Source organism: Chamaea fasciata, unplaced genomic scaffold (genome assembly GCF_029207755.1).
Source record: "Chamaea fasciata isolate MVZ Bird 193981 ecotype frontalis unplaced genomic scaffold, bChaFas1.0.hap1 SCAF_59, whole genome shotgun sequence".
NCBI lineage: Eukaryota > Metazoa > Chordata > Aves > Passeriformes > Sylviidae > Chamaea > Chamaea fasciata.
The window spans coordinates 116,196-124,895 of record NW_027094144.1 but is presented as its reverse complement, the minus strand read 5'-3'; the positions used below and the strand labels follow the sequence as shown (position 1 = coordinate 124,895).

The following is an 8,700-nucleotide window of genomic DNA, read 5'->3' as shown; positions in this document are numbered from 1 at the left end:
AATCTGTGAATACACTGAGTGCGTGACACAGGCAGTACTACTGTCGCTTGTCAGACTTGTGTAGTCTTGGTTTCTGCCTTCTAAACACTGCGTTTGTGATGGGGAGAGGTGGAGTGCTGGAGGGAGAAGGAGGGGGGCAGTTCTGTCAGTCCTCCCACACAGAACAAGCCGTATCGTTACTGCCAATGCACTTTTACCTTTTCTGATCTCCTGGTTTTTGTTGCTCAGTGTTTTGTCTGGGAGGCTGGAGAAATGGCCGCAACTCATGTTAATGTGGCACCCACGTCAGAGAGGTACAGATCCTACCTATGGACCCAATGGGTGTTTCAAAGCATTGGATGGCATTTTGAACTTGAAGGTAAGCAATATGTCTGTATTAGCCTAAAAAGTTTTCCAGAGAGCAGTTTCCTGAGCCTCTGAATCCTAGACTTAGGAGGAAGAGTGAGGCAGAAACTCATAGAACTGTCTCCTGACCGTTAGTGACAGGTGCTTTCCTCTTGCTTCTTTGAGGACAAATACTCCCTGAGCTTGTTGGGAGTAGTGAAGAGCTTCTGTGCATGCTTGGTTCCATATTCTGATAGAGGATTCTACAGGTATTTAACTGCCATGTTTAACTGCCATATTTAACTCTCTTCCACTTGATGGAGGACAAGAACTTTGCCATAATGTTAGGAAGTAGCTGTAAAGTGACTTCTTGATTCTGACAAGTGCTTTGAACAGTTTCTTGGTGGTCATTTTTTCGGTCCCTCAATCTCTGCTCTAAGATGACCAATGTATCTTCAGCCTTTCTCATGCCATGCTACTCTTCTTGTAGTTGCTTCACGTTTTGAACATGGTTACGGGAACTGTGCACACCTACCCTGTGACAGAGGAAGAGACTCTGCAGAATGTGAAGGCCAGGATTCAGTCAGATACAGGAATTCCAGAACAGGACCAGGAACTAGTGCAGGAAGCAGGACTTGAATTGTTTTCTCAGAAGTTGGTCACTAAACATACAGCTGATGGCAAGGTGAGTCTCGGTATTTCCTTTCTTGAGTTTGAGTGAATCAGAAGTCACTGCACTCGCTTTGGGATCACAGCACTCCCTGCTGTTGTGGCATGCTTTTGTCATGGTAACCTCACAGACCTAACAGCCACTGTAGCGTAGGCAGCCTGTTGCCTTTGGTGCTCTGTGTTTGGTTGAGGAGGACTCTTCTGTTTGTGGTGTTGCCAAGGCTTGCTCTTCCCAAGAAAACCTGGTTGGGTCTTTTGTCTTCTGCAGGTGAATGATACTGCAGCAGCAGACACAGACCTTCTCTTCCTCTTTGATAACAAGAAAGTTTCCTGAGGCTCAGGTGGCCTTGCGTCCTCATCCAGAAAGTGTTGGCTGCATCCGTAAGGACTCCTCTGGCATGAATATGAAGGGCGGGCCGGGGTCAGTGTTGAGAGGGGCGTCTGTGTTTTGTGGTCTGTATCATGCACAAAGAGTAGAGGGAGCTTTTGCGTTTTGGGACTGAAGAAGCAGTAAAATGGACTGTCATTCATTCAGTTTATCAGAATAACTAAAAAAGGGAGGTGTTTGATTATGACATGCTAGGGGAGCTGCACAGGGGTTATCCAGCTCTAGCCTTTGCAGGCAGTAACATGCCCCTCAAAGGAGCAGTGTTTTGGTCTGTTTTGTGATAACACAGTATTCCTGCTTCACGCTGATATGTCCATTTCCCTTTCTCCCACCTCCTTTGTTTTCAGTTCAGGATCCAAAGAAGAATCTCCACTTTTTCCAGTTGCGGGAAGTGTGGGGTCAGATCTGGCAGACGATGCGGATGCTGAAAGAGGACTGTAATCGGCTTCAGCAGGGGCAGCGAGCAGCCATGTATGGTGGCCGTTTCTCCACAATACTTATCTCTGTCTTTGTGCGCTGGTGGAAGGGAAGACAGAAATGGGACCCTGTTGGAATGGGGAAGCCCGTGATTGGAGCTGTATGCAATTCATGAAAAGTGGAGAGTTAGCCCTTTGGCACAACTGCATTTGTCCTCACCGCTGTCTCAAGTATCTGTTTTGGATGTAAATGAAAGCCTGGTGGATTTCTACTTTCAGAGGCTAATAGGACCTTCTTGTCCTTGCAGGATGAATCTGTTGCGTTACAATAGTACCCTCTGGAAGATGAAGAATTCTATGGCCTCCCTTTCTCAGCAGCTGAAAGCAAAGCTGGACTTCTTTAAAACAAGCATCCAAATTGACCTGGAAAAGTATAAAGAGCAGATTGAGTTTGGAATTAGTGAGTATAGCATCTGGAAAACGGGTCTTTTCATGACTCTTATCCTCACAAAAACACCTGCCTCTTTCTCTGTGAACCTGAGAAAGCCAGTCACTCTTCTTTGATTCCTGTAGCTTCTGAGAAGCTGCTGTTTGTCTGGAAAGGGATGGAGCAAGCTGTGGAACTTTGTGGGAGGGTATGTTTCTAAATCTAACTGCTAGTCATAAAGAGGTTTGTTTTTGTTATCTCTCCCCTCCTCCCCCTTTAGCTTCATTGTCCCTGCCTTAAATAGAAGCCCCTTGTATCTGCACTGATGTCAGATTTCACATTGCCTCGGTTTGTGTGGCACAATTTTTGTCCATTATTAGTACTACATGAAGCTCGTTCTGTTGTAAGGCTTAGGGGGAAACGGGAGATCTTGGCGAAGCCCCAGAAACCTCTTGGAATTTCCTTGAATTGAAACGACTCATTTGTCTTTGGCCAAGGCTGCTGTTTGCATCTTGTTGGTTTGTTTAGAATTAAGAATGAGAAAGGAAGAACCAGTGTGAGTGTGTGTGGTAGTGTCTCTAGGTATGAGACTGTTGTGTTGCTTATGTTCTACCCTGCTTTCAGGAAGATGATGTGGAGCAGGTAGTGAAGAGGATGATGGCCCTGCAGACAGACATCGTGGACCTGCAGAGAAGCCCGCTAGGTCGTAAACAAGGAGGAACACTGGAGGATTTGTGAGTTGAACTACCTTGAGCTTCAGATGCAGGAGTGTTTCTGGCTAAGCTTACTCACTAGAGGACAGTGAAAGGGCTGTTTCTTCCACCCAAATTGTGGGGGACTGGGAGCACTTTAACACTAAAGATGTTTTTTGACTCATCTGTCATTGTTCTGAAATGGCAGACAGGTATAGAAAAGATTTGAGTTCTCAAACTATTTGTTCCATGTTTTGGTTCTTTGGAAATCCTTTTCTTTCCTGCTTTTTTCTTCTAGAGAAGAACAAGCCAGAGAGCTGTACTGAAGACTCAGAGAGAAGCCAAGAGGTAAAAGATGCTTTAGCTCGAGGTCAGCTTGCTTTGTGTGTAACTTTGGAGGTGTAGTAACGATCATTGAGAAAACTAGCTGACTTCTAGGCCTGCCCAGACACTAGCAGCACATGGGCTCTCCTGGATTGCCTTTTCTCGAGAGGGAAGTCAGGGAGTCAGTTTCACACTAGGCCAGCCTTCCTTTCTTGGTGCTTTGTGAGCTGTTCTCGAAACTCCTCTGGAGCTCTTCTCAGAGCAGGCTGTTGCCATAAGCAACAAACAACCTTTCTGAGTAGAAAGGATGAAAGACACAACTGTTCCTTTGATACAGTCCCAACTCTCCTTTTCAAGTTCTTTAAATTTTGAAGAAGGTGGCTAAAATTCAGTGTAATTCATCCCACTCAAACTCGCATATCCTGAACTTTGGCTGTTTCAGGATTAAAGCAGTAGTGGAAATGAGCCGCTAAGAATCTTCTCACTCTGTCCTATAAACCGACCTTTCTGTGTAATATTGGCTCTCATTCCAGATCAGAGGACAGGCGGTGACAGCCAGGAAATAGTACGACTGCTTCTACAGGCAATCCAGACCTCTGAAAAAAAAGTTTGAGTCATTTATGCTCAGCTCAGGTGAGCTTTTTACATTTTATTCAGAGTTGAGAGAAGGTATTTTCTCTTCCAGCAAGAGAAGGTTTAAAACTCATTGCATATGACTCTTGAGATCTTGCAGTGTTAACAGAAAATAATTAACTTCAGAACTGTTCTCCTACTGCAGTGGCCCATGTGTGATCTGATTAGTTTTTATTTTTTTAATAGTAAAACTGTAGTTTGAAAACAGAAGGCATTGGAATTGTTCCCCAGAGTGGAGAAAGTGATGAATCTGATGAGTGAAGATGAGGAAACAGTTGTTAGGCTTCAGGAGAAACGACAGAAGGAACTGTGGAACTTGCTGAAAATTGCTTGTGTAAGTAAAATAAGAACTCCCCTTTCACCTGAGAATATGGTTTGTAGCACAGGCTACTGAAACAATAGTAAATTGAGTGTATCCTATGGTTCTTTTCTTTCTTTTGAATCAGTATGAAAGCCAAGTTCCAGGTTGTCTCATATTCCCGGCTGCTGAAAACTAGTGGGAACAATTGCACTCTGAATATTCTGTGTTTTCTTCAGAGTAAAGTGCGTGGTCCTGTTACTGGCAGTCCAGAGAGCGTGAACACATCCCGTCTTGGTAGCTCAGGTCAACTGCTGCTGCAAGTCCCTTCTGGAACATTCAATTTATCAGAATCTGTAAGAAAAAGGTGAGGCAAAGTCTGGAGTTCTTCGGCTGCTAATGCCACCACTACAAAGCTAGGCTTCCTGCTTTGTGAAATAATGGCACACAGGGTTTCTCATATTTTACGCTTTGTGTTCAGCTTGCATTGTCAGCAGCCTTAGTTTACTTGGTAGTTAAGACTTGCTGGGGCTTTCAGATCTTCCGTATGAAAATTGGGTATCATGCATGGCTTCACTTCCCCCAGCCTCAGTAACAAAAGTGGTTTTTTGGTTTTCTTCCTTTAATCTGAGATGGTTGGGCTCACTTGGAAGTACACTGCCAGCAAGAACTGATGAAGTATTGTCATGTAAGGTCACAGTAGCTGAGCTGTGTCATTGAGACTGCTGCATGCGTAGTTCCGGCTTGCTTAATTGAACTGGAATGAAAGACCTTGGTTTGTTTTTTTGCCTGTTGCCCCATCCTTAAGTTTATAGGCTTCTCAGCTTTTCCTCTAGCAGCAGTGTTTCCACCTAATAAGAACCCAATTCCATCTTGGAATACATTTCCTTTCCCCCATTTGGTAAATCAGGGGCTGCCACCAACTTTTCAAGTTGCAGTATGAATTACAAGCCTATGTCCTGACTAACTTCAGTGTTCTGCAGCGTATCTGCCAGAAGTATTTCTTAATGATAGAGGCAGCATCTCTTTAAACTGCCACAGAAATTAATAGTGTAATAATTGCCCCTTTCAGTGAGGAGCTGCTGCTGGAATCTCGGGAACTTTGTAGCCAACTAGAAAATGTGATGCATGACACAATGAAGGATCAAGAGCAGAGTTTCTTGGTAATGTATTCACTCTTCTGTAAATGGACTAAGGAAGTGCCTGGCTTCGAAGTTCTGAATGTGCAACTTTGCCACCACTAACACAGCTAAATGAAATCTGCATTTTACTCATGGCCAGGGGGGAGAGTAGGAGATGCACAGAGATAGGAAGCACCGGTTCCCTCATAATCTGCGCCTGACATTTTCTGCTTGCCAAAACTGGGAGCCACATGCTGGGAACTTGCTGCGCTAAACAGTAAAGGATGGGGCAAAGCACTTGGCTGTTGTACAAAACTACTGCAAAACTGCACACAAATTTGGGATGAGCGGGTGTCAGGGATCCTTAATTTAACAATGCAGAATATTGAAGAGAGAGTAAAATACTGGAGAGTGCAAGTAGGTTGTTTCCTTGACAGCAGTCACGTGGCTCATCATGAAATTGACCAATTTGTTCCCAGTAAATTTTTTATACCTCTTAACACACTTTACCTTTATTTTAGAAAAAGCTCAACTGTAGCCTGGTGTTGAATTTCATTTATTCTTTTGCCTCTAGACTGGAGCTGGCTGCAGCTTCAAGTAGAAGAAACAAACAATCCAGAACAAACCCAGATGTAGAATCACTCTGGTTGCCTCTGAAGCCATGCTGCTTTGGGAAGCCAACTGTGAAAAGCTGCTGCCTCTGAGAAGGGAATATCAGCTGCCTTCTACTGTCACCAGCTGCTTATGTGATACATATGGCTTAGCTTTTAGTATCCACTTCTCAGACACTTTCACAAAGATACATTAGGGAATGCCTGTTCTAACTGCTTGGAGAATGTTCTTAATTGTGCCTTAAGACAGCAGATCTCTGTCCTGATACGTCTTCCCTTGGGCATCGCCTGTGGCTGTTTTGCTGCATTTTGGGCTTTCTAATGAACAATGGACAAGGTATACCCAGTCACTGGTAGATGTCACCTTCCTAATGAACTGTGAACTTAATTGCTTAACTTTGCTGATTTGCACTTTTTTTCTTTAAGTGTAATGGTTGTACTTACCTAATACTTGTTTCCTGTATGGGAACGAAATTATCTAAAACATGTAAACTTTTGGTTTGCTCTTTTTGATGCGCTCAATAACACTATAATGGAAAAAACTGCTTTCACTGTGCAGGTCTCTAAAACGTGAGAGGTGTAAGAATGTTAGCCTAGAAACCAAAGAAGGAAATCTTCAGTGTGCAGGTATCGTGTAACAAAGCATTTGCAGATTATCTATTAACCATGCTTAAAGTTGCATGAAAAGATGAAAAAGAGACCAAAAAACCCAGCTGGATGGAACCTTGGTGAGAGTCAACACACACCAACCTTGTGTTCTGACTGTGACCAATTTATTTCATTCTGTTCTAACCCCAAATTTCCACTACAACACAGAGACCTCCTTTTATAAAAGGCTGTGAAGTATAGGACATGCAAAATGCAATACAATAATAGGGAGAGGTTGGATTTTCTTTTGGTTTTTTTGGAACAGATTTAAAATACAGGAAACTGAAATGTGGCACAAACATCACAACTTCCATGCATGCCTTCAAGTGTCTTCCTTTGTTGTGCTGGCACACTCTGGACTTCAGCATTGGGTTAAAGTCATTCTTGGGCAGAGTAGAAAGTTCACACTTCTTCAAATTTCCGAGTAATATTAAGGCTGAAATGCACCGGGTACACTTTTCCTTCATCTTCCAGAGCACCACCAGTTGTTTTACTTAAAGCTGTGTTAGGCTTCCAGCTCAAATCCCAGCCCAATTTTGTGACCTCCAGCACTGAAATTCTTGCCATCAATCAAGCCTGAGAGGGTCAGCTTTACACCTACAAAAGCAAGTCACGAGAACCATCATGCACTGACATCCCAGTACAGTGCTCTTCCTCAGGTCCTTGACCTCACTAATGTGGCTTAGTTGCCACAGGAACTTGCATCCATAGACATCCTTTAGTTCTCTGAGTCTGCGTAGACTTCTAGCTCCTTTGTTCATCTAGTCTGTTCTTAAGATGACAGTGAATTATACCATAGTGTAGTACTTAACACCATTTGCTGCTACCAGTGAGAACTGCGTACCAGGTCGAAGGGCATGAGTGTAACCAATTCCAATGAGGCTGGCATTGTTCACTTTAGCCTATAGGAAAAAAAAATCACAGTATTTATAAACTGTGTAAGTATTCATACAGAAGTATCTCAGTCCCCTGAGAAGGTGGCCTATGCATTAACACTCTTGAGCTACTTGGAGACCAACCTCTCTTAGAAGCATGTTCCAATCTTTTCCTTTTCTCAGGAGTTTTCAGCTTAAGCAAATGGTGCGAATTCTGCCTTCACAGAATGCCATGCTGTTTTTCACTGCCTCGTCTATTATGTCTTTATATCTTTTAAAGAGCTACTTACTGCAGTCCCTCAGAGCCTGTCTTGTTCACATCACTCAGGAGTGATTTTCTTTTTTCTTCTAATGAGCAAGAAATACATGAATATGCAATCCCCTTTTTGCATTACTAAGTTTTGAGCTCTTAACAACAGTATTTCTCATTTTCAATTTTGGTTCAGTGGTCCTGGAACTAATTGTTGTTTTGAAACATAAATGCTTGCTACTTCAGTTCTTGGTCTTAAAACACACACGTCAGCTAACTTTCAATGGTTAACTTACTGTTAGGAGAAGGCTGTAAGCTCAGGTAAACTTCCACCATTGTAATTATAATATGGTTTTACATTATGGATTTAAGAATTAAAAGGACACTTTCATTGTCTTTTAAAAGACATTTTTCAGCACAGTAGCATGCTATTCCAAGCACACTAGTCAGACTATTTCACTATGGACAAAATTATATTTAAGATTTCTTTTCCTCCATAAGTTCACAAGTACGATGTGTGAGGTCCCAGTTTAAATTTGTACCACAACAGAAGCCACAGTTCGCAATCTACCATACTTCCTCAGTAACTAGTTCAAGCAACTGCTTCATTACAAATTTTCAGTATTTAGGGGAGCTTGAAATACTCATTTCTGTAACAAAATTCTTACCACAACGGAAGTCTTCTCATCCATTTGGTACTTTCCAGCAATACCAAAACGTGTGTTGTTACTGCCAGCAGTCCATGCAAGATTGACTGATGTCTCAACCTTATTAGTAACCTTCTGATAAACAGACCCACCAAACTCAGTGCTGTCATTCCTGTTTGTAATAGATGCAAGTGTGTCAGGCCTTGCTTTGTTTAGTAACTCTTAAGATTAACCCTTCCCCACAATGATTTGACATTATCTCCTAAAATGAACCAAGAGATCCAATACTTCCCTGAACCCAGGCTCACTACTTCCTAGCTGGAGCTGGCAGACTCCTGCTCCTATTTTTTTTTGCACAAAGCATGTTTTGCTTGCAG

General features: G+C 42.8%; 1 long non-coding RNA gene across 3 annotated transcripts; it reads left to right on the top strand.

Annotated features, from left to right (window-relative positions):
- Positions 1 to 3,107: 3,107 nt before the first annotated feature.
- Positions 3,108 to 6,021, top strand: LOC136304229 (uncharacterized). 3 transcript variants are annotated; one of them, XR_010724436.1, is made up of 5 exons: positions 3,368 to 3,873; positions 4,060 to 4,207; positions 4,411 to 4,538; positions 5,244 to 5,334; positions 5,867 to 6,021. It is a non-coding gene; the product is annotated as an uncharacterized lncRNA (long non-coding RNA). The 3 variants fall into 3 exon arrangements; XR_010724435.1 differs by lacking the exons at positions 3,368 to 3,873; positions 5,867 to 6,021 and adding an exon at positions 3,108 to 3,264 and having other exon boundaries at positions 5,244 to 5,502; XR_010724434.1 differs by lacking the exon at positions 5,867 to 6,021 and having other exon boundaries at positions 3,377 to 3,873; positions 5,244 to 5,502.
- Positions 6,022 to 8,700: the final 2,679 nt, after the last annotated feature.